Source organism: Manis javanica, chromosome 4 (genome assembly GCF_040802235.1).
Source record: "Manis javanica isolate MJ-LG chromosome 4, MJ_LKY, whole genome shotgun sequence".
Taxonomy (NCBI): Eukaryota; Metazoa; Chordata; class Mammalia; order Pholidota; family Manidae; genus Manis; species Manis javanica.
In genome coordinates, this window is record NC_133159.1 from 125,873,229 (window position 1) to 125,895,144 (window position 21,916).

At 44.0% G+C, this 21,916-nt stretch overlaps 1 long non-coding RNA gene and 1 pseudogene across 1 annotated transcript; both read left to right on the forward strand.

Annotated features, from left to right (window-relative positions):
• Positions 1-82: 82 nt before the first annotated feature.
• LOC140849029 (uncharacterized) lies at positions 83-21,605 on the forward strand. The gene is made up of 3 exons (XR_012130480.1): positions 83-246; positions 6,986-7,089; positions 21,511-21,605. It is a non-coding gene; the product is annotated as an uncharacterized lncRNA (long non-coding RNA).
• LOC140849236 (nicotinamide phosphoribosyltransferase pseudogene) lies at positions 7,829-9,555 on the forward strand (annotated as a pseudogene).
• Positions 21,606-21,916: the final 311 nt, after the last annotated feature.

Here is a 21,916-nt window from a genome sequence, read left to right on the forward strand (position 1 = left end):
GTCATTCCAGGTTGGGGCTGAATGGTGACCACTGGTAGACTTAGTGCTTATAGGCCCTTATTTGGTTGTTGGAAGGGTCACACTGACCCTCTGGCATTATTTCCTCCCTTTCAGAATGCTGTTTCCAGGTATGGCTCTCAGTTCCAAGGCCATTCCCAGCACGACGCCCTGGAGTTCCTGCTCTGGTTGCTGGATCGCGTGCACAAGGACTTGGAGAGCTCCTGCCGAGGGCCAGTGCCCGAGAAGGTCAGTCCCTCTGCAGGCAGCACGTTGTATTTGATTTTCTTGTTTTCACTTGAATGTATACTCAACTCCTCAAAACTGGATCTTGAAATTCAGATTCTCAGATTCCCGTGTGTCCTGGCTGCTGCATGCCCAGCGCTGTTCCGTACTCCTTTTTCTTAGCTCTGTTGTACACACAGCATGGCGTATTTCTCTCCCTCTCTATTCCCAGTAATAGAGTGAATAGGGTTTCCTTTTGGCTTCAAGTTCGAAAATCACCTAATTGTCTGTATTCTGTGCATTAGAATGGTCCTCTGAGGCCATTGAGTACTGTCCCATCATTTTCTGATGGTACCATTTTAATGCTACCAGTGTGTTCTCAGGTACATATCCTACAAAATCCCCACTATTTTCTGTCAGGACACAGGTGATGGGTGACCTTTACATGTGTGCACTTAGTATTCCCAGATTTTGGTGAAACCTCAAACGTTTGGGAGTAAGAAAACACTACCATCATTTGGAGTAGCCACAGTTAATTGATTTATCAGTGATGTATATTCTTTATGGGCTTTGCCAAATAAAGATCCGTGCTGGGTTCTGCTCTCCTGCTATCCTTTAATCCCTCACTTAAGAAAGTAAGAGTGTGTGAAGTTCTTGAAACAATATCCATTTTAATTTAACTGTGTTTCACAAGCTTTGATAGTTAATCACATATTATTTCTGATGTGTCTCAAAATTAATCCAGGTGCAGCTCCAAGAACAGCTTTACCAGGCTTTTCTTTTGTTTGTTTTAAATCTGGACACTTTTTTCCCCACCCTGTTGTGAATCAATTAAAAAAATGCTTTGAAAAAGTGTAAGTCCTTCAGCTGTCACTTTCCCATCCATTCATTTTTAGCTTATAGCCCATGACTCTAGAGTAACAACGAATGAATGTCAGCTGCACGTGGGTGGGATGTAACACGCAGCCTGATCACTACGGTTAATAGTGCTGTACCGAGTACTGGGGATCTGCTAAGAGAGTAGATTTGAGGCACTCTCGGCACACGCACGAAAAGGTAACTATGAGAGGAGATGACATCCTCATTTGATTGCAGGAATCATCTCACTTTGTATGTATATCAAATTACCATGTTGCATTCCTTCCATATACATAATTTTTTTTAAGTGAATGTCTCAGGAAGCTTTTTTTTTAAATTTGATCACATAGCCTGCTATTATCTTTATTTCTTTGTCTCTTAAGGTGACAAGTTATAATTTTAAGAAAAGGAGAACATAACCATACGTGTGTCAAATGAGCACAGACCTATTTTAAACAATATAATGTGATTAAAAGCTCAGAGTATGGCAGCCACACAAGCGGTCCTCACACCCAACACAGCAGAAGGTGAGGTGCAGGGGACAAGGGAAGTAATGATTATACAGACTCTGTACTCCTTAGATCACCTTGTGGGCTGTTACACACAATACAGTATGAGTATCTATTGTCATTTACCAAGTGCTGCTAGGGTTATTATTCCCAGGTTATAGATGGGTAATGCAAGAATCAGAGAGGTTGGGTAACCTTCCCAAAGCAACAGAGCTAAAGGGACTAAGTCAGGATTCAAGTCCAAGAGGGTGTAGCTTTAAAGCCTATTTGCTTATTTAAAAAAAAAAAACCACCCCAGGCACCCCCAAAACACACAAATGAAACAAAGAAAAGCAACACCACAACAGAACCTGGGAGGACCACACTTTCAAAGGTTACAGTGGTTTCTCTGGGTTGTGGGATAATGGGGGATTTTTCTGGTATGTATAGCGATTTTCTGTTTATCTTATTCAGACCCTTTTAGTTGCAAGTGATAGAAATATAACTTGATCCAACAAAGGAAAGGACATTTCTTGGCTTTTATAACTTGTAAATCCAAGGGCTAATCCCGCTTTAGTTTTGGCTGTACCAAGGGCCTAGATGATGTCACCAAGTCTTCAGTTCTCTAGCTCTTGTCTCTGGCTTCGTTCTCAGGCTGCCTCTGCCCACATGGTGGCAGGAGGGGCCCCTGCAGTGCTCAGACAGTCTCCAGAGCTTGGGGTTCCAGACAAAGTCCACAGTGAGTGTCCCAGTGCAGTTCCCCTGTCCCCTGTCTGCGGGCAGGTGGCCAGCGGAATGGAATATTCCGATTGAGCACAGCTGGGTTGCATGTGTGTAGAGCGGCAAACTCCACCCAAATCATACAACCAAAGAGGGCTTTTATAGATTTGGGCCTCATTGCTTCTTCAAAGAAAGGAATGCTGATCAGATACACATGTCCACCACACTGTATATTCCATAATCTTCAAGTGAACACATTTTGAAGTCATAATAATGTATTTTTTTTGTAAAGATACTCTTCATTGAATGTTATGTGTCACAACTGGATGCTTTTCATAACTTAATTTCACTACTGACGCATAAACTCTCGAATGGGGATAATAAATTAAGGAGTTATCGTGCCTTCATATTTGCAAGGACAGCTCATATTTTATAGTTCATGAACATTTAAGTTAAGTGAGTTGTCCTATGTTACTCACCTTCTACTCAGGGAAGTAGAATTGAACCTGAGTCTGTCTGTTTCCACAGCAGTGTGTGGGTCCCTTTCCTGTCATGACTGTCTTCCTGCTGGCCACACAGGGCAGGCCTCTTGTCCTGGTCCCCCCACCACCCTCGCTGGCTGTGCCAGGCAGATCTTCCCATCTGGAGAGTAAGAGGGATATAGGCAGCCTTCTAAACTGCTTTTCAGTCTTCCTCTTCTATCCGTTGGTGGCAGAAAAGGCATCGGCCATAAGGGTGGGGAGGGCCACAGAGAGTGTAAGTAACTTTCCCTGAGTCACACAGCAAAGCAGTGGGAGAGCCAGGATCCAAAGCTGGGAACTATGGCTCTAGAACAGGGTGTCAGCCTCAGCTGACATTCGAAGTTAGGGGATGGAGAGCTCTTTGTCTTGTGCATTAGAACATTTGCAGCATCCCCCTGTCCACTGAATGCCAGTGGCCCCTGCAGCTGTGACTGATAAGCAGAGTGTCTCCAGCCATTGCCAAGCGCCCCGAGGGGGGACAGAAGCACCCTTGGTTGAGAGTCACTGCTCTGTAGCCTTTGCTCCCAACTATGGTACATCCCCCCTCCACCCCAAGCTTCCTTTAAGATGGCACTACGTCTATTTAAGCCAAGAGGGCTTGTGAGTAATTCTCTCACAACTCCAAGACCCATATAAAAGCACCGATTATTGGTCTTCCAATTTCCACTGTGCCCCTTTACTATATGTATGTTCACACTGCAGCCAGAGTGACCTCTTTAGAAAGGGAGTAAGATCACATCACTCTCCTGCTGAAATTTCTCCGGTGGCTTCCTGTTGTACGTTGAACAAAATCCGGCCTGCTACGTGTTTGACTGGGCCCTACTGGGCCCTACCTGACTGGGCCTGCCAACCCCTCAGCCTCATTTCAGGCCCCTCTCTGCCCCTCGCTCATTGTCCCTGGCCACGCCAGCTGCTTCCTGTTCCTCTAGTGGGCCTGGGAGCCGCCAGGGAGCCGCAGTGGCCACGAGCCAGGCAAGAACGGGGGTGGCTGTGGGCCAGAGTGAGGAGTTTGCCTGGCTCTTAATTTTTGACCTGATTGAAGCCAAAAAAGATCTTTTACTCTGTCTGGGGTCAAAGCCCCTTCTGACATTTTCTCTCAGGCAACTGGGCTGCCTGTGGAGGCCCGGCTGTGAACACTTGAAGGTAAACAGCAGGACCATTGGGATTATTTGGTAGAAAACTTCATTTTCCCCCTCCAAGAAGGGAAGGGGACTATCCCTCTGTGTAACTCTGAGTGATTTTTCTCTTTGAGGTTATTCTGTTTCAAATGTGTGAAAGTCATATAGCTAGATTTATTTGAAACGGGAAGAACCACTTTCTTCTCAGTTGTTGTAATGTTTTCATCTGGCCAAAAGGGCGTATTTTTACTGCCCTATAGACACCATCACACAAACGATCTTGTTGCCAGTTTATCTGACAGAGAGTGCTACTCGGGCAGAATTAAGAGAGGGATGAGGTTGGGGAGAGGACCAGGATGCTAACATTTATTAAGCACCTACTGTGTGCCAGGCAGGACATACACATCACCATTTTTTATTTTAATGACGGCTCCATGAGGTAGATGCCCTGCTTTTCCTTTTTGATGTGGAATGAAGCTCAGAGAGATTCAGGGTCACTTGGCCAGCAGAGCAGAGCCAGCCTGGTCTGACCTCACAGTCCATGCTTTGGGAATGACCCTCTGCTGCCTCTCACTGCAGCCTCGTTCTGGATTTTCTTCCCATACCCTGTCCCTGGGGACCCCTTCCCCTGCCACTCCCAGCGTGCTGCATCATCACCGTGATGTCCTAGCAGCCTGCAGTCAGGGTGAAGTCTCGGTTGCAAGTCAACTTCCGCTGAATCAGAGAAGAAGGGAGTTTATCAAAAGGCCAAGGCCAGCACACAGGGTCCAAGGGAAGGCTGAAGCACCAGGCCCGGAACGGTTGAGAATCAGCTCCAGGCTGTGGTTGGCAGTGGCAGGAACTGCTCTGCTCTCTGGCCTGGACACTGCTGCTAGAATCTATGTCTCCGCATGTGGTCATTTTGGTCAGGATTCAAGTGCAGGGCAGGCACGTCTCACCGGTCCAGCAGGGGTCTTGGGCCTGACCCTTCGTAAGGGAGGGCAGGACCCCTGGTTAAAGAGCCTTGCCCGCTTCCCCATGGGCTGAATTCAGTGTTCGAAAGGGGTGCTTCTGCCAAAGAGGAGGAGTGAATCCTGGGCAGCCACAAATGCCAGCGTCCCCCCTGCGTCCAAGGGGGATGAGCCCTCTCTCCGCTGAGCCCTTGTCTGTTTGCTGTGAGATGTCTCTGCCTGGGTGTTGATTGCCCTCCAACTCCGCAGGCCCTTTCCTGACCCATTTCTCCTTTTGATAATTTCCTCTTCTGTAATGGAACGTTCTCCAGGCACCAGATTGGAAGCCTGGTGTTGGCCCTGTTTCTCTCCTCCCTCACTCTACCCCTGCTCCCCAGCAGGTGTTGTTACGAGCTGCATACACGGTTAGGTCTTGGGCCAACCCCTCCTTTCCATTTTCATGGCTCCTGGTCTAGTCAACCTTGTTTGGCCCTGACCTTCAAGCCTCCTACCCTGTGTGCTAATTCCAGACTTACCTCCTTCATCCTGTGCCTGGCTATCAAGCTAAAGCATCCCTCGTGCATGTAGCTACCGCCTAGGTCCCAAACATCAGATACTCGCCACTGTGTAACCAGAACAAACATTTCGGTAGTGCTCACTGTGTGCCGGCCACTCTTCCAAGTGTTTTGTGTATATTCACTGTTGAAATTTTGAAAAGTCCCTATCGGATAAATACTATCATTCATAATCCCTTTATTACAGTTGGGAAACATTAAACAAAGAGATAAAGTAATTTATTTAACTGAATCAGAGGCTGAATAACTCCCACAGATAAGCAGCAGTGCAGGGATTTGAACCCTGGCCATCCAATTCCAGGATGTAGTTCTTAGCCCTGGTACTAGGCTGTGTCCTGACCCAGGTGCTCATCCTTAGGACACTGAGAGCTGCACCCAGCATGGCACCGGACTTGCTCTCCAGCCCTGTTTTCTACTTCCCTCTGCACATCCTGTACTCTGGTCAAATTGTGCTTCATAAAATAGAAGGACAAGTAAGAGCAACCTTTCTGAGTATTTGTCCCTCTTGTTTATCCCACTGTTTTATTACGGATAATTGCAAGCATATGGAAAAGTTGAATTAATCATACAGTGAACCTAGATTCTATGATTTACATTTTAATAAAATTGCTTTACCACATTTATCCATCTCTCCATCCCTCTATCTACTCATCACTCCATCTATTTTTTTCATCATCTTTTTTTAAATGATGCACTGTAATTTACATTGCAAATATTGGTATACTTCACCCCAAACACTTCACACGCATTCATTTTCCCGGCTCTTTGAAGATGCTGGCCTTGAAGACTGGAGCAGTGTGACCACAGACCGCAGAATTCCCACAGCAGCCAGAAACTGGAAGAGGCATGGAGTATATTCTCAAGAGCGTCCGGAAGGAGCGTGGCATTGCTAACACCTTGATTTTGGCCTGGGGCACTGATTTGGGGTGTCTGATCTCAAGATGTGAGAGAGAATAGATTTCTGTTGTTTTAAGCCACTAGTCTGGGGTAGTTTGCCACGCAGCAAAGGGAACCGATGCAGAAGAGAACATGAGGAAGGGTCAGTAGGACCGATAAGTGAAGTGAAGGAGGTGTGTGCAGTGCACTAAGGGGCAAAGCCTGGATTGTCTGGGAAAAACAGCCCACATGTGAAGACTGGCTCACGGGAAGATGTGGATGGGGAAGATGGGAAGATTTGGTGCAACATGTTTGAAGTGATAGTAGCACGCCCACATGACATGTACAGGAGGTGTCCAGAAACACAAGCCCCAGCAGGATGGAGATGAAGGATGGGATAATGAGTCCAGAGGCAGTACTTCAGGCTGGGTGAGTGTGTGTGCACATTCTCCAAGGTTCTTGCTTCAGCTCTTTCAACACATTCTCTCTTAATGAGTTCAAGTGAGTGGAGGAGCAGTGAATTATGGTAAAGGCAACATGAAGGTCTGGATTCTGCCGAACCCAGGCCCAGTGAGGGGCGATGTGGGCCCAGGAGTAGGCCAAAGGCTCACTGGCCTGGACGTGCTGGAGTGATAGGAAATGTATCTAATTGTGCTTCCTTTCCTCATTTCTTTTCAGATTCAGCCTGAAGCCAGTAAAACCTCTGAAAACCTCCCATCGCCATTGGCTCAGCTTTCTCTAGGTCAGAGTTTTGTGCAAAGCCCCTTTGAAGCCCAATATAGGTAAGAATATAGGTAAGAATGGACTGTGTTTAGAAGGTATCTCCTAAAGATTCAGCAAATTTGTATGCTGGCAACTAGCCTACCATTGCCACAGTTACCCTGAGATCACAAAACAGCAAAAGCCACAGACACCCTCTCTTTCCCATTACAGGCCCCAGTTAACCAGTCACTTCTGTCATCTCTGCCCTTTAGTATTTCTTCTAGCCTTCTTGCTGGCTTCTGGGCTTCCCATCCCCCTTGAAGGAGGTTCAATGCAACGGTGGTTCTACAGAATGTAAATGTGGAGGCTGGGATCTATCAGCAGACAATCACTGAAAAGTTGGCCAGACCCTTCCTGTTTGTTCTTTATAGCCAGAGAGTCCAGTTTAACATGTTATCTCGAGCTCAAGATTTCCCAGCATTATGGATGATATAAAAATATATATAATTGCACACTCTGACCTCAGAAAAGTTCCCTTTGGGCGTTTATATATCAGCATTTTAGAGATTCAAGGAAGGCAGACTTATTGTCAAGTAATAATGTTTTATTGAGAGTACTAATTGCAGTGAGCAATCAGAAAGGGGAGAAACGTCCCTGTGCTTCTTGGAGGAGGTGTGCCTTTTGATGGACTCTGAAGGATGAATAGGATTGAATGGGTTAGAACATACGCAACAAGAATGAACCCTGCTTAGAGGTTGAAATGAGCATAATAATCAGGATTTAGGGAAGCCACTGGTTACAGAGTGTCCGTTAGGTGTGATGCTCACCCGTACATTTTTTAATTTAATACTTAAAAGAACCCCAGGAGGGGAGTTACAATCTCTGGTTGGTCTTTTCAGAGGACGCATAGCGAGGGCAAACCAGGGTTGGACCTTTGATAGATCTGTGAAGCACGAAGCCTGCTTCTGCTTTCTTTGGAATTCCTCTTCCGTTGCTGTTCCGTCTTGCCTTGTTCTTTTCCTGTGATTTTTCTGCTGTTACTTTAGTTGCTCAGAAACTCTGCCCTCTCATTCTTCATTATGGACACCAAAACACTTTCTATATTTTTCTTCTGGATGTTGCATTAGGTCATTTTCAAAGGCACACTTTTCTCTGAGTGTTTCATGTACTCTCACTTTTCCTTTGCTCTGCTGTGTCTTTCCTAAATCTCCTGTTGTTTTTTTCCCTCTTATTTATATCAAATAAAATAACAGTTATTCAGTCTTCTGACATTCACTTACTTAATGGCCATTTACTTCCATGCATTTTGGGGACTTGTATTCTTTGTATTTGAAAAGGAGGAGACGACTTAAAATTGCCCAGAAAGTGACCTGATTTAGGATTTTTATGATTTTCAGTGATTACCAGTAAAAATAGTTGGATATGAGAAGGCTCTGTCATTGCCCAAGGAAATGCTCTCTTCACAGTGGAAAACACAGACCCAGAGTGCTACTGGCTTACTGATTGGATTGGGACTGTTCTTGTTCAGTCCTGGTATTCAATGAGTGGCTACAAATTCTACAGAGCAGAAAAAGATATTGGCCAAATATTCGTTAGAAACCTCTGGTAACTTAGATGGTCTGAAATACAAGTTACATGACTTTGGCTACAGAGGAGTCTCTTCTCAAGAGACTGCTGGCATAGGAGGGCCTGCTCACTTGGTTAACTTCAAAGGCTCAGACACAGTAGCGGGAATTGCCTTAATTAAAAAATACTATGGAACAAAAGATCCTATAGCAGGTTATTCTGTTGCAGCGGCAGAGCACAGTACCATAACAGTTTGGGGGAAAGACAATGAAAAAGATGCTTTTGAACAAGTAGTAACACAGTTTTCATCAGTGCCTGCATCTGTGGTCAGTGATAGCTATGACATTTTTAATGCCTGTGAGAAAATATGGGTGAAGATCTAAGACATTTAATATTATCAGGAAGTAGAGCTGCACCACTGATAATCAGACCCAATTCTGGAAATACTCTTGGCACTGTATGAAAGGTTTTGGATATTTTAGATAAGAAGTTCCCTGTTACTAAGCACTCAAAGAGCTACAAGTTGCTGTCTCCTTCTCTTAAAATTATTCAAGGAGATGGAGTAGATATTAATACCTTACAAGAGATTGTAGAAGGCAAGAAGCCAAACAAATGGAGTCTTGAAAATACTACCTTCGATTCTGGTGGTGGCGTGCTTCAGACGCTCACAAGACATCTCTTGAATAGTTCCTTCAAGTGTAGTTATGTGGTAACCAGTGGCCTTGGGGTTAATGTCTTTAAGGACCTAGTTGCTGATCTCAACAAAAGGTCCAAAAAAAGGCCGATTATTTTCACATAGGACACCAGCAGAGAATTTTGTTATACTTGTAGAAGGAAAAGGAGACCTAGAGGACTATGGTCCAGATCTTTTCCATACTGGGATCTTCCCACAGAATGGGAAGGTGACAAGAAGTTATTCATTTGATGAAGTAAGAAAAAATGTAAAGCTGAGGATCAAACTGGAAGTAGCCTGTCATTAAGCTTTGTTTTATGACTGACTGTGGGTACATGCTTGTGTGTGGGGGGGTGTTGTGCTTTATGATACATGACAGCCAAATGATTTGTTCGTTCATGGACATCCTGCCCTTTCAGTTTTTTCTTTTTCTTTATTCCAGTGTTTAGGTGATCTCAAAATAGGAAATGCACTTAACTGTGTATAAGATTAAGGCTGACGTAAGCTCTTTGGATCCTTTGCCAATAGATAGTAATTCAATCTGGTATTGGTATTTTCACAAATAACCAAACCAAGAAACTTTTATATATAACTGAAGATCACATAAAACAGATTTACATAAAATTATCATTGCTTTGTGTATATTTAACTTGCATTTTTGTACAAACAAAATTGTGTAAGATATAAAGTTTCAGTCTTTCCAACTTCTCGTGAATTTTATGGGCACAGACTTTCAAGAAAACACTTGAAAATAAATTACATTGCCTTGTGTCCATTAATCAGCAAGTAAAACACAGCCTTAAAAAAGAACTGGATATGTTTATCGCAGCACTATTTACAATAGCCAAGAATTGGAAGCAACCTAAATGTCCATCGGTAGATGAATGGATAAAGAAGATGTGGTACATATACACAATGGAATACTACTCAGCCATAAGAAGAGGGCAAATCCTACCATTTGCAGCAACATGGATGGAGCTGGAGGGTATTATGCTCAGTGAAATAAGCCAAGCAGAGAAAGAGAAATACCAAATGACTTCACTCATCTGTGGAGTATAAGAACAAAGGAAAAACTGAAGGAACAAAACAGCAGCGGAATTACAGAACCCAAAAATGGACTAACAGGTACCAAAGTGAAATGGACTGGGGAGGATGGGTGGGTAGGGAGGGATAAGGGGGGGGGGGAGAAGAAAAGGGGTATTAAAATTAGCATGCACAGGGGGAAGGGAGAAAGGGGAGGGCTGTACAACACAGAGAAGACAAGTAGTGATTTTACAACATTTTGCTATGCTGATGGACAGTGACTGTAAAGGGGTTTATAGGGGTGACCTGGTACAGGGGAGAGCCTGGTAAACATAATATTATTCATGTAAGTGTAGATTACAGATAAAAAGAAAGAAAGAAAGAAAGAAAAGGGGGATTACTCCTTGATAGGATAAAACTAACTGTAAATCAACGATTAATGCATGCTTTAAATGTCCTTAATTTTGATCACTTACAGGGTGTCAGATGATTGGCTATGGAGGCACACTTTTCTGATAATATTCCTTTCTCTTAAAAAAAAAAAAGCAGTTCCTGTGTGGTGACCTCCAATGAGTTCTACACAATGGTATAAAGGGCATATCAAAGTGTGGGCAAAGGGTTGGTTTGTGTTTATACAGAGGATCAAAGCCTAATTTGGCTACACAGAAAATGAACTAAGATACGATGTGAAGAAGAACTTCCAACATCAGCACTCTCTGAAAGAGTCATACCAGAAGATGATCATCAAAAAACCTCAACAAAAATCCAGGCGATGCTAGAGTTGTAGCTGCATCCATCCCACCAGTTCCTGGACTTGCCATTGGAATGAAGAAGGAGATATCTAAGCCGGCCAGTGCTTTCAGTAAAACAACAAATTTGACTGAATCTAGACTGTTGGAATTCAACCAAGAATTAGGAGAAGTGCAAGTTATAGCGCTCCAAAATCTTACAACTACAGACTATCTATTGTTAAAAGAACATACGGGATGTGAACAGTTCCCAGGAATGGGTTGTTTTAATTTGTCTGATTTCTCTCAGACTGTTCAAGTACAGTTGGACAATATCCATCATATCATAGACAAATTTTCACAAATGCCTAGGGTGCCTAAGTGGTTTTCTTGGTTTCACTGGAGATGGCTGGTAATTATAGATCTGGTTTGGTTATGTAACTGTATTCCTATTATGTTAATGTGTGTGCAGAATTTAATTAGTAGTTTAAAACCTATACATGCTTAAGTTACTCTACAAGAAGATTTGTCAAAGAAATAATCCTCCCATGTTTTCTTCCATCTGCAACCTCTATAGCTTTTCTTCTTCCTTTCTAATTACAACCCTTAAATAGAATTCATGCCTCATATCGAATTTACCGAGTATCATAATTCCTCCAAGTGGTAAAGATACCTCAAGGCAAATGCTGCGCATAGAAGCCACAGGGCACAAATCTGCAAAGAAGTAAAAAGCTAACCTTTTCAAACAATATGGCTTCTCTCTCACTTACCAACTTTACATCTCCCTGTATGGCCCCATAAGATGACTGGTTAGCCAGAGATGGGTAAGATTCCTCAAGGGAGGAACAACCTAAGGCAGGCACAGTCACAGGGGGGCCATCAGGTGAGAAATTGGGGATCAACAGTGGTGAGGCTTAGAACCTCACCCCCCCTGCTTTGAGAGAAATCTTCTGCATCTGTGGATGTTTTAATGCACTTGTCTAGATTGGATTAACACATAGTCTACAGGCACACACCTGATCATCTACATTTGCTCTCTTACAACACTAAACTATGTTTTCTACCTTTATCTTGCATCTACCTACCACTTCAGCATTTTATTAAAAATAAAATAATAATAATAATAAAGGGAGAAATGTGGGATCCACATATAAACCAAGTATAAAAATCAAATGAATATTCATATTTAACCTAATTGTTTATAGTTCATAATGCATGATCAAAACCGAAAGTTTCTGTGATGACTGCCCTTGTACTGTTCACCATGTAAGAACTCATTCACTATGTAAGAATTTGTTCACCATGTAATTTGTTCACTTGTTTGTTATGCTTCAGAAGATTGGAGACTGACGAGAATTACACTTGGGGTGGATTACTGATTGTGCATTGAGCATTGACTCCCCTATACAGAGTTTTATTGTTGTTAACAACCATTTGATCAATAAATATGAGAAAAATATGAGAGAAATATGGGCCCTCTCAAAATAAAGAACTGGAAATGATTGGTTTCTTTGAGGCAATTGTTTAGTTAGGAGACCAGATAGTCTCTGAAATGCTTTGGAAGAAGGCCAGCACTGTTCTTATGGAGCAGAAAATCCACAGCACTTGAGCAGTTCACTTACTCTGTGCCCCACTGGGAAGGAGGACCAAGTATGACAGCCAGAATGACCCCTGGGCACACGTTCCTGCCCTTGGTTACTTAGCACATTGAGAAAATAAACTCTCTTCTAAGCAAGCCAAGCCTCATTGTTATACATGAAGGGAGGCCCACTTATTTCCTGAGAGATGTGGTACGCGTAGGGGAGACCTGGATTTCATGGCTACTGACCTTTTCTGGCCATGAAAGCTACTTGTAGGGCTTCCATCTTTTCTCTGCTCAAAGCAGAGGCTGCTTGAAACAAAATGAGACAGGAGAAGGAGAACAGAGAAGGAGAGAAAAGAAAATACAGAAAGGAAAGGGGAGGACAAGGCAAGGGTGTGTTAGACCGTGGGAAGGGTTGTGAATAATCGCCACCAGGTTCCACCCATTGGTGTCCTTACACAACACATTCACTTTCTTTGCTCTTTGTCTCTCTACCCTCTTCCCCTCTGTCCCCATGTACTCTCTTTCTTTCCTTCTTTCAAGTATTTTAGTGTCTGATAATGTGCATGATCCACTGGTTACAGCAAGGAGCCTAATACCTTGCCCATGAGAGAGAAAATCTAACCAGATATGCCCATTTTTTCTCTAGATATTTAATCATGCCTATGACATGCCAGGTTCTCTCCTAGGTGCCAGGAGTTGGGCCCAGCCCCTGTTCTCATGGAGCTCACTTTCTGCTAGGGGAGGTGTTACATAATACACACGTCAGCAAACCGCTGTGGTAGTGGCCGGTGGAATGATAAGGCACAACTTGGGAGGTGCGGGAGGAGGCAGCCAGCATTAGATAAGATGGTCAGGGGAGGCTTCTTTGCAGAAGGGACATTTGAGCTGAGAACTAAGCTGTCTCTCAGTTCTCAGCTATTCAACTGTTTGGGGACAAGGTATCCCAGGTTGAGGAAACTGCAAAGGCAAAGGGATGGGAATATCTTGGCAAGTGCAAGGAACAAAAGGGCCAGGGTAGCTGCTGCCGAGTGGTGTAGGGAGGGAGGTGAGGCTGAGGTGAAGAGGTGGACGGAGATCTGGTAGTGTAGGTATCTGACCCAAGAGTGGGTTTTAGTCTAAAGGGCACAGGAAACAACTGCAAAATTTAAAGCAGGTTGTGGTCTAGTTATTGATTTAAGAGGTCATGCTGGTTATTTTGGGTGACGCACAGAGCCGCAGCCCATGTCGCGCAGCCTCCCTGTGGCTGGGTGATGGTGGCAGCTGGGGCTCTGGAGGTAGGGGTAGAGATGGACAGAAGTGAAAGGAACATCTTTTGGATGTAGTCAACAGGACTTGCTAATGAGTTTAAGGGTGTGGCATGGATGGACTTGGGGGGAGGATGAGACTGTAGGGAGACTCCTGGGTTGTATATAGTCATATAGTTGGCAAGTGCTTTGAAGGACAAATTGAGGGTGCTTTGAAGGGCATGTTATGGGGTGAAAGGAAAACCTCTTTTCCTTTGCAGTGCTCTTTACTGCTACAGTACTTACAGTACTTCTGACACCAGGTGTGCGTGGTGAGGGTGTTCCCCACGCCAAGCAATTCTGCAGTTCCTTGTAGACACCAACTGAGTGTCCTACAGTTCAACTCCATTCTGACATGTGTACCTGGAGAGCACGTCAGATCCCACAGCTGAAGAGCTCAGTCCCCTAAGACCGCCCCCACCTCCTCACTGGATACAATTCACAGCCCCTCACTGTCACCTGTGCTCTTGACCAAGTAGCTACAGATCAGAGGTTCCCATGACCCTCTGAAAGAATCATCAGGTTTGATAATTTGCTAGAGTGGCTCAGTTTACTCACTAGATTACTGGTTTATTATAAAAGGATACAACTCAGGAACCGCCAGGTGGAAGAGATGCACAGCAGGATGTGGAGGAAGGGGGCTCAGAGCTTCCACACCCTCTCTGGGTGTACCACCCTCCCACATCTCTGCATGGTCACCAGCAAGGAAGTTCTCCAAACCCCTTCTGTTAGGGCTTTTATAGAGGCCTCATTACTGGGCATAATTGATTAAATCATTGGCCATTAGTGATTAGCTCAACTCTGGTTCCCCTCCCTCGAGGAGGTCGGGTTGGTGGAAGAGGGCTGCAAGTCCCCATCCTCCAATCTTATGGTTGGGTCCCCCGCCTTCCAGGTCTCATCCTGTGTTTTTTAGGGGCTCTCTAAGAAGCACCTCATTAACATACCTCAGGTGTGGTTATAAGGGGTTTGTTATGAATAACGACAGATGCTCCTTTCACCTTTATGACTTTCATCACTTAGGAAATTCCAAGGGTTATAGGAGCTCAGATATATACAGTTGACCCTTGAGCAATTCAGGGATAGGGGCACTGACCCCACCGACCCCGTGTGGTCAAAAATCCATGTATGAATATACAGGTTCAGTGCAATCCCTTTCAGAATACCAATGACATTTTTTAGAGGAAATAATCCTAAAATTCATATGGAACCACAAAAGATCCTAAATAGCAAAAGCAATCTTGAGAAAGATCCAAGCTGGGGGTATTATGCTCCCTGACTTCAAGCTATACTACAAAGCTACAGTAATCAAAAGAGTTTGGTACTGGCATGAAAACAGACCCATAGATCAGTGGAACAGAATAGAAAGCCCAGATATAGACCCACACATATGTGGTCAATTAAAATATGATAAAGAAGACATGAATATACAACGAGGAAAAGACAGTCTCTTCAATAAGTTGTATGGGAAAAACAGCTGTGTGCAAGACAGTGAAACTGGATTACTGTATCTACACATACAAAAGTAAACTTGAAATAGACTAAAGACATAAATATAAGACATGAAACCATAAAACTCTTAGAAGAAAACATAGGCAAAAATCTATTGAACATAATCATGAGCAATTTTTTTGGGGCACATCTTCCTGGGCAAGTAAAACAAAGTAAAAAAATGAGTAAGTGGAAATAAAACAAACTAAAAAGCTCTGTTTGCAAAGGATACCACCAACAGAACAAAAAGTCATTCTACAGTATTGGAGAATATATTCATAAATGATTTTTCCAATGAGGGGTTAGCATCCAAAATATATAAACTAAAATGAACCAACATCAAAAACCCCAATTAACCCGATTAAAAAATGGGCAGAGGACCGAAACATTTTTCCAAAGAAGAAATACAGATAGCCAACAGGCACATGAAAAGATGCTCCACATCACTTATCATCAGGGAAATGCAAATCGAAATCACAATAAGATATCACCTCATACCAGTGAGACTGGCTGCTTCCAAAAAACAGGAAATAGCAAGTGTTGGTGAGGATGTGGAGAAAGGGAAACCCTCCTGCACTGTTGGTGGGAATGCGAATTGGTGCAGCCACTGTGGAAAGCAGTATAGAAGTTCCTCAAAAAACTAAAAATAGAAATACCATTTGACCCAGTAATTCCACTCCTAGGAATTTATCTGAGGAAAACAAAATCCATGTTTCAAAACATAAGCACCCTATTTTTATTGCCACATGATTTACAATAGCCAAGATATGGAAGCAACCTAAGTGTCCATCAACAGATGAATGGATAAAGAAGATGTGGGTATGTATACACAGTACAATATTACTCAGCCTTGAAAAAAGAAGAAATCTTGCCATTTGGAACAACATGGATCGACCTAGAGGGTATTATGCCAAGTGAAATAAGCCCGGTGGAGAAAAACAAATACCACATGACTTCACTTAGTTGTAGAATTTAAAAACAAAACAAAATGAACAAAAATAGCAGTAGACTTAAACAGAGAAGTGACTTGTGGTTACCATCGGGGAGGGGGTTGAGTAGGTGAGTGGGGGAAGGTGAGGGGGATAAAGGGGCATAAAAATCTCAGTCATAATATAAGTTGGTCATAGGGATGGTAGTACAACATGGAGAATACAGCCAATGATTCTGTAACATCTTCGGTGTTGACAGATAGTATCTGCACCAGTTGGGGTGAGGATTTAGTAACGTGTAACTGTTGAACCACTGTATTGTATAATTGAAACCAATGTAATACTGTCTATCAATGAAAAAATGAAAAGAAGTCCACATATAACTGACTCTTTAAAACTTAGCTATGAATAGTGTATTATTGACCAGAAGGCTTAACAATATCATAAACAGTCAATTAACTCATAATTCAGCATGTCACACATATTATATACTATTTTCTTACAATAAAGTAAGCTAGAGAAAAATTTTTTTGAATTGCTGCAAACCTTCAAAAAATTTTTCCTCAGAGAAATCCACATATAAGTGTACCTGTGCAATTTAAACCCGTGTTGTCCAAGGGTTAGCTGTATTTCTTATTATAAATCGCAGCATTACAAGGTGCCTGACGGGTATGGGTAAGCTGAGAAGATTCCTGAAGAGGTGACATTGGAGCTGATTCGATATTGAGGACCGTGAGGGTTCTTTGGGGAGATTACTGTAGGATAATGTGAGAAGGGAGGTATTCATGCTGAAAAAAAGGACTTGTGGCAGCTAAAAATACTGCTTTGTGTCAGATAGACTTTAGCAAAGAAAGAGTGTATTTAGGGACATCCGTCTAGGTGGGGGCTTTTGAGGTGTGGGAAGGGCGTCTGCAGTGGGCGGTGGGCACTGCTCCAAGAGGTGCCCCCTGAGTAGTGCCTCCTACTGCTCCCGACCCTCTCCGGACTTCTCTCCACCGGGGTGGGCTTGCCTGGCATGCAGAGTCACCCGGTGGCAGCCTTCCTTATGAAATTAAAAGCTGGAGGTGTTATTATAGTTAATTCACAGGTTCCTGTTCACCGCGCTTCTCCCTCCTCCATCGCCCTTCCCCCCGCTTTTTAGGCTGCTGGGATTTTGACTTTGGCTGGAAGAGAGAAGGAGGAATAGTATCAGAGTGGTGGGTATACTAGAGGAAAAATAGTTTTTCCATACGGTTATGACTACGACCTGAAAACATCTGTAAGTTTACTGACCAAGGATTTTTGCCTGTTAGTGTTTTGGCTAGAATAGGGATTGTGTGAGTGTGTGTGTGTGTGTGTGTGTGTGTGTGTGTGTATTGTATATGCACATATAGTCGTTCATTTCTTCATGCCATTCATAGCTTTTATTCACAGAAAGTTTAATCTGGTCCCCGTTTCAAGCAGCATTCCCTTCTAGACAGAGTATGTTTTTGAAGGCTTTTTCAGAACAGATCTTGGAGAGGTGACACCTGCTTTATATGTTGCAAAGACATCAGTTCCACGGCTCAGGGAGCAGGTGGAGTTGGCTGGGTTTGAGGTGCAAGATGTGCATGCGGCAGCAGCAAAAGGTCAGAGTGGTGAAACGTGCATCGTCAAAACCTGGGGCTCGTTTCTGGGCCTTTGTACAGTGGAAACCAAAGCAGTTCTGAGCTTTGGTAGCACTGGCCAGGTTGGATTTGTAAAGGGCGGTTTGATGAGAATGAACACCTTCGGGAGAAAGCGAGTGAACTCTGAAGGTCAAGGGGATGATTTTCTGCCCTTTGCCCCTATGGGCACATGAGGGTTACTAGGACAGGCCTGTGTGTACTCGGAGGGGTGGTGAGGACGGGCGCTCCTCAGGCATGTTCGGGGTATCGCTGAAGCCTGGTCACACCCAGAGTACAAGTATAGCTGCCTTTCTCTCTTCCTGACCTTACTGTTCCCACTCACTCTGTCCTTATTTCTCATATTTAAAAAACAGGTATATTTCACATCCTTTCTGCAGTTTATGATGAAAATTGTATTTTCTTCAGTCTTTAAATATAAAATGAGACCGTTCTGTTTTTTTCCAAACTACCTATCTCTTGCTCCCTGGCAGAGGTCCGTGCCTCACTGTCAGAGCTGTGTCCCTGAACCAGTCTAAAAGATGCATCTTGACAAGAAAAATGCAGCCTCGCCCAGGGCTAGCAGGCTTAAAAAAATGATTAAGTCCAAGAGAAATACTCCTTCTCATTTGTTTGCTTAATGGAAAATAGGGATTTGGAAATTTCTCAGTGACAAAAATCCTCCAGCTGGTCTAATACTTAGTGAGGTGGGGGTGGAGATGCGAGAAGGCTGGAAGGGAAGTGGGGGCAGAGGAGACCCCACACATGTCAGGTCCCCCAAAGGCTGGAGTCCAATGGCTGATACACCATTTTTACCCAAACATTTCCATGGGTTTCCCAAAGGGAAATGTACCAGAGGCGGTGAGTGTGATTGAACACTGAATACTTGGGTCTGTTTTTTAAAGTCGTGGTTGGTGTTCTGAAAACTCGTACCCAGGAGAGCCAAATTGCTGTGACCAGATCACCTAGGGTCACCTTGGCCAGCACCCTGAAAATCCCAGGGTTTCTTGCTTGTCTTTGGTTTTTCCTGTTTTGTCTGCTCAATGGAAAACCAAAGAAGCAGGCCTGGTGCTTTCCATAGAAACTCAGGAAACCTGGTTGTGATACCAGCTCTGGTTTCCTTACCCTAAAGCATGGGCTGCCAGCCAGGTATTGTCCCATAGTCCCAGGGAAGTTAGTGTAGATTTTAGGATAGGAATGTAGTGTCCAGAAATCCCTTATATTTTGGGAGAATATGGTACGTTATACTATGAGGGAACCCATGTGGAATACAGAAGTTGCACTTGGCTTTCAGAGATGCGTGCTGTCTCGTTGAAATGCTGTTTCAGTGTTAGCTATTTGCTGCTAGTTCCTGAACTCTGTTTCTTCATTGGTACAATGAGGGTGGATTATACCAGTGGGTTCCCCTGCTGGCTGAATGCTGGCATCAAACTAGTGGAAAGCTTTTGAAATTCCAATGCCTGAACCTTTCCCTGCTCTGCCTGAAACAAAATATTTGGCACTAAGGGAGTATTCAATTTCAAAGAGTTTAAAGAAATTGGTAAAACTATAGGTGCATCTGCTCTGGAACAATTGATGCCTCACCTGCTTATACCAAAGATGCTGTAGGAATGATGATGACAGTGGGCTCTGGAACCTGAGCCTGCCTCCACCACTTAAGAGCTGTGTGTTGTCGGGCAAGTTACTTGACCTCTCTGTGCTTCCGCTGGCTGCTCTGTGAAATGAGGATAATACTGGTGGTTATGGCTAGTAAATGGGTTAATATAGGCACACTGCCCAGTTATTTAGTAAATGCTGTTTCAATGTTAGCTATTTGCTGCTAGTTCCTGAACTCTGTTTCTTGGTACAATAAGGAGGGTGACTGTACTAGCGGTTCTCCCTGGTATAGGGACACTATTGTCAAACTAGTGGGGAGCTTTTGAAATTCTGATGCCTGCACCTTTCCCTGCTCTCCCAGAAACAAAACCTTTGGGAGGAGGGCCTGGACACTTTCAACGAATTTACTGTGTGATTCTCAGCACAGTGAGGCTGAGAACCAGGGTAACAGGTGGTCCTGAGACCCCCTCCAGTCTAAAAGTCAGCATGCTGTGTTTCTGTTTGGAGAGGTTATAGCTTCCCTTCCCATACTCAGTGCACTAAACTACATGGGATTACTTTTTTTTCCCCTTTTTTGAAAAGGTGAGGTGACAGCATGTAGTGTAAAATTAAAGATTTTGAAGCACACATCAGCGGCATGTACTTTCACAGTGTTGGCAACCACTGCCTCTTCCTAGTTCCTAAACATTCTCATCACCCCAAAAGAAAGCCTGGGACCCAGTAAGCAGCCAGTCCCTTTTCCTCCCTCCTTCCGGGACCTGGCACCACCAGTTTGCATTCTCGTCTCTCTGGCTTTACCTGTTTTGGATATTTTTTATAAATGGAATACAAATATGTGGCCTTTAAGTGTTTGGCTTCTTTCACTTAGCACATTTTTGAGGTTCATCCATGCTATGGAACGTCAACACTTCATTCCCCTTTTTGGCTGAATAATACTCTGGGTGTGTATAGCACATCTGTTTACCCATTTATGCCTTGATGGGCACCTGGGTTGCTTCCACCATCTACCTATTGTGAATATGCTGCTATACACATTTGTGTAGTTACTTCTCTGGTTACGTGTTTGCACTTCTTAGGGGTTCTGATGACATGAGCTTAACTCCGTTCAGGTTCCTGGCCCTGATTCCAATGTGTTTGTTGGAGAGGGGGTCTTCCCACACTCACAACACCAAGCGATTCTTGCACACCAGCAGGGTGTCAGAGAACTCAACTCCATCCTGATGCTACTTGCCTGGAGACAGCACCAGATTCCCCAGGGTGAGGGCTCCATCCTACAGGACTGCCCTCCACCCCCTACTCCAGACCCTGTCAAAAGCCCCAGGCAGTTACCTGTGCTTCTGACCTACAGGCTACAGATCAGAGGTTTCTATGGCCTCCCTCTCAGGTTCAATTAATTTGCTAGAGCGGCTCACAGAACTCAGGAAAACACTTAAGTTTACCAGTTTAATAAAGGATGCTGCAAATGATACAAGTTGACACCCAGGTGAGGAGATACATAGGGCAGGGTCCCAAGTAAAGGAGCTTCTATCCTCGTGGAGTTTGGGGCCTGGCTCCATGGCACATGGAAGTGTTCAGGCTCCCCAAGCATAGAAGCTCTCTCCAACCAAGAAGCACGATCGAACGGAGCAGAGCAGAGAGCACAAGCTCTTCTCAAGGGTTTTGTGAGGGTTTCACTGCATAGTCATGACTGACTAAATCATTGGCCATTGGCTGATTCAGCCTCCAGCCCCTGCCCTTGAGGGGGGTCCAAAAGTCTCTCATTAATATGACAGTACACCTGATTCACCTTCAAGACTGTGCAGTGTTTTCAGGGACTGCGGATGAAGACGAAATATACCTGTGAAATATTCATTCATATGACCAAAAATGTATTTATGATTTATTTTATTGCAGGGGTACATACCTAGGAGTGGAATTAATGAGCACAAAATTGGAAAAATTATAACTTTTTGAGGAATCATCAAACTGTTTGTGCGATTAAACTTTAATCTATATTTGGCCCTCACAGATCTTCCTTGACCTGTCCGCACTGCCTGAATCAGAGCAACACCTTCGACCCGTTCCTGTGCGTGTCACTGCCTATCCCCTTGCACCAGACAAGGTACATGAGCATCGTGCCTAGGGAACTTGACTCCATCCTTACTCCTTATTGGGAACCTTCTGGCTTTGCGTCTGCAGTTTCCTGTCCTTTGCTTCTCAGCCAGCATTTCTCTAGAAACCAGCCTAATAGCTGGGTGATGTCCTGTTATTGAATGTGACAATTAAAGTGGAAGGTCACTGTGTCCGTGTAGCTGTAGAAGGAATTACAAACAATGCTTTTGTTTATCAGCACCATTGCCAGGCTTTCATCTGTGGCCCACTCACAAGCTGGCGTGGGCCAGTCAGTACCATTTGGCCAGACTGGGGGCAAGCCT